At 44.5% G+C, this 3,657-nt stretch overlaps 1 pseudogene; it reads left to right on the top strand.

The window, feature by feature from the left end:
* The first annotated feature begins 522 nt into the window (after nt 1–522).
* On the top strand, nt 523–639 carry LOC136661807 (5S ribosomal RNA; annotated as a pseudogene).
* The last annotated feature ends 3,018 nt before the right edge of the window (nt 640–3,657 follow it).

Raw genomic sequence — 3,657 nt, 5'->3', positions numbered from 1 at the left:
GTCATACCTGACAGATTGCATTGTTGACCTGTACATCTCTGCTGGGGACAATGTCATCCTGTGCCAGTCCATTCAAACCTACCTGGCAGCCTGCCAGAACGCTAATGTCACCCTCCAGCCCTGGAGGCAAGAGACTTTTTGTAGTAAGTAGTAAGCACAACTGCTCTGTCCTTTGCACTTCTGAAAATAGTGAAGTGAGAAGGGAAATTCTCCTTCCTCACCTCCTGAGGTTCTGTAACAAATTGGCAAAAACGATTCTTCCGAAGTCATCTCCTGGCAGTGGAGTCACTGGGGGGTGCAGGGGGTGCGCACTGCAACAGGTGACATGCACGGGGGTGGGGGGTTGACACTACTACTACTGGCCAAAATTTTTAAAATCTTGATATTTTTGAATAATACCATTGTGTTCTATAGCAATCAACGTGTAATTTCATGCAGAATGTAGTAGAGGCTGAGAGTGAGTTGTTCATCCAAGACCAACTAATAAGCTTATGGCAGAAGTGAAATCTGAAATCCGGATTCACAAGCAGCTGTTACCCTGCACATGCCCGATCTCATCTGATTTCAGAAGCTAAGCAGGGTCAGGCCTGGTTAGTACTTGGATGGGAGACCGCCTGGGAATACCGGGTGCTGTAGGCTTATGCCATAGTCTTTCGAGACTGAAGGTTGCCAACCATCTCCCTATACTGAACACTATCTCCTGATCTTGTCTGATCTCGGAAGCTAAGCAGGGTCAGGCCTGGTTAGTACTTGGATGGGAGACTGCCCGGGAATACCGGGTGCTGTAGGCTTATACCATAGTCTTTCGAGACTGAAGGTTGCCAAACCAGATCAGTCTTCTAGCCACTGGGCTACCCAGCTGTCTCACAGGGGTCTTTCATTTCCCACCCTCCTTCTTTTGGAACAGGCTCTAATTGCCAGGCCAACAGTCACTATGAACTCTGTGGGTCTCCCTGCCAGGATGTCTGCTCACATTCATTGATGGAGTCCCATTGCGGTCGCACATGCTCCGAAGGCTGCTTCTGCAACAAAGGGTACCTCCGCAGCGGGGGTGTCTGTATCCCAGAGGAACAATGTGGCTGCAGGCACCATGGGATCTTCTATAAGGTGAGTGCTCCACAGCCATACTATCCTCATCCAAGGAGAAAATGCAGTGATGTGTATCCAGAGCAGGGGTGCCCAAACCCCAGCCCGGGGGCCACTTGCGGCCCTTGGAAGCTCCCAAACAGGCCCTTGGGGAGCTCCCAGTCTCCAATGAGCCTCTGGCCCTCCGGAGACTTGCTGGAGCCTGTGCTGGATCGACACAACTGGTCTCAGCATGAGGACAACTGTTCGATCTCTCATCTGAGCTGTGGGACGAGGGCTCCCTCCTCTACCTGCTGTTTCACGTCTGTGATGCAGCAGTAGCAGCTAAGGAAAGACTGGCCTTGCTTTGTGCAAGGCCTTTTATGGGCCTTGAGCTAATCTAAGACCTTCATTCATTCATATAGGTTCCATCTCTAATATATTCATTTATGTAAATTTATTCAAATTTTAAATTGTAAATTAATTATTTCTTTCCCGGCCCCTGAAACAGTGTCAGAGAGATGATGTGGCCCTCCTGCTAAAATGTTTGGACACCCCTGATCTGGAGCAGCCATTTTCAGCCACTGTGCCATGGCACATTGGTGTGCCGTGAGTGGTCCACAGGTGTGCCACAGGAATTTGGTGGAAGGTTATTTATTAATATTATTTATTAGGGGAGGGCACCAGGATGAGGTCTCTTGTTATCTGGTGTGCTCCCTGGGGCATTTGGTGGGCCGCTGTGAGATACAGGAAGCTGGACTAGATGGGTCTATGGCCTGATCCAGTGGGGCTGTTCTTATGTTCTTATGTTCTTATGTAATAGGGCCAATGAGAGATGTGAGCCCCCACCGGTAGCATGGTGTGCCTTGTCAATTGTCAAAAACCTGGTGGTGTGCCTTGACCATTTTAGTGCCTTGTCAGTGTGCCGTGAGTTGAAAAAGGTTGAAAGTCACTGATCTAGAGCATTGGTTTTCAGTGCTTTTCTGACTTCTATGGTCTTCTCCATGGTCTTTGCCTTTTCTTGATGTCACTTCCAGCTTCCTGGAGACTTGTTTGGGTTCTGAGGCTCTGCTTCTAGGGCAAGTATCCACAGTAATGAAGTGTCTGTCCACCGGCAGAGGAAGAGGGACAATTTGTTACCGCAGATACTTGCCCTGGAAACAGAGCCACAGAAACCAGATGAGTTTTTCAGTGATTTTCAACTGCTGTGCTCCAAACTCTGGTGATACCTCTGTGGTCCTATCACGGCGCACCAGTGCGCTATGGAACACCGGTTGAGAATTGCTGATCTAGACCATTATGCAGTAGAAGGAAATGAAGGAGTGCGATGGGGGGGGGGGGTCAGGAAAGGCTTCACAAAAAATGAGGGCATTTGAGCATACCCTTCTAGCGTTCAACTCTGAAGGGAATTGCTCCTGGAAAATTGGTCCTGGAAAATTGCATTACGTTTAACTGGCCAAAGTTGAGCACTTTTCAAAAATCCTTTTCAAATGTTTATTGATAAAACAAATAGTGCATAAATGATCTATCTATCTATCTATCTATCTATCTATCTATCTATCTATCTATCTATCTATCATCATCTGCATACACGCAGTATATATATAAGGTATCTCTAAATACCATGCAAGTATGGCGCATATCCTCATTCACTATGACTTCATCTAATCTAAATATCAAAAAATATAATATACATCTCCATCCACACTTCTTCTAAATTTATTTTCTTCTTAACTTATTGGTTATATTCATTTAGGCTCTTCTCAATAGTTTATTTCATTTCTCTGTATTCCTCAAATACCAAAATCATTATATCATTTCTTTCTCTGGTATGCAGAAAGTCAAGGAGTGATTTCCAGTTGTTCATAAATGCAGTTACTGACTTCTGCCAAGTCTAAAATTTATCCACCAATCTTCAACCAACAGTATTTCTATCCATGCATAGAGTATTTTCCAATACTGTGCATAGAGTATTCTTGCTGGAGGTGACATGTATAAAAATAGTGCTTCAAAACTTTTTTTCAATACAATCATCTATCAGACCTAACAAGAAAACTTCTGGATTCATCTATATCTGGATTCTATATATCTATATATTCATTTTTAAAATTAATTGAATCTGCATATGTATCTGAATCTGAAAGATGCTGCTGATTTCTTTATGAAGGCTGATGTAGCCTACTTGTTAACCACACAAGCCTAAGCGTGTCTATTCAGAAGAAAGTCCCATTTATTTCAGTGGGACTTATTCCCAGGTAAGTGGTTCAAATAATAATAATAGTAATAATAATAACTAGGTATTTATATACTGCCTTTCTGGTCATCAGATTACTCCTCTGACTTTATTCAAGGCGGTTTACATAGGCAGGCATTTCTAAATCCCTCAAGGAGATTTTTACAATCATAGAGGTTCTCTCTTTCAAGAACCAACAACATTTCAGATGGATCTTCCTGGTTTGGTCTCACTTCTGGCCTCCAGTTCTCCCACACAGGCTGACAAGCAGCTCCATCTCTCACATGGAGGGCAGCCAAGACGCTTCTTGCTCACACCAAGAGCAGGTGAAATCACTCAGCTGGGCTTGTCAGCTGCTT

The sequence above is a fragment of the Tiliqua scincoides genome, chromosome 10 (assembly GCF_035046505.1).
Source record: "Tiliqua scincoides isolate rTilSci1 chromosome 10, rTilSci1.hap2, whole genome shotgun sequence".
Taxonomy (NCBI): domain Eukaryota; kingdom Metazoa; phylum Chordata; class Lepidosauria; order Squamata; family Scincidae; genus Tiliqua; species Tiliqua scincoides.
The sequence above is the reverse complement of the archived record's forward strand: the minus strand, read 5'-3'. Positions and strand labels throughout refer to the sequence as shown.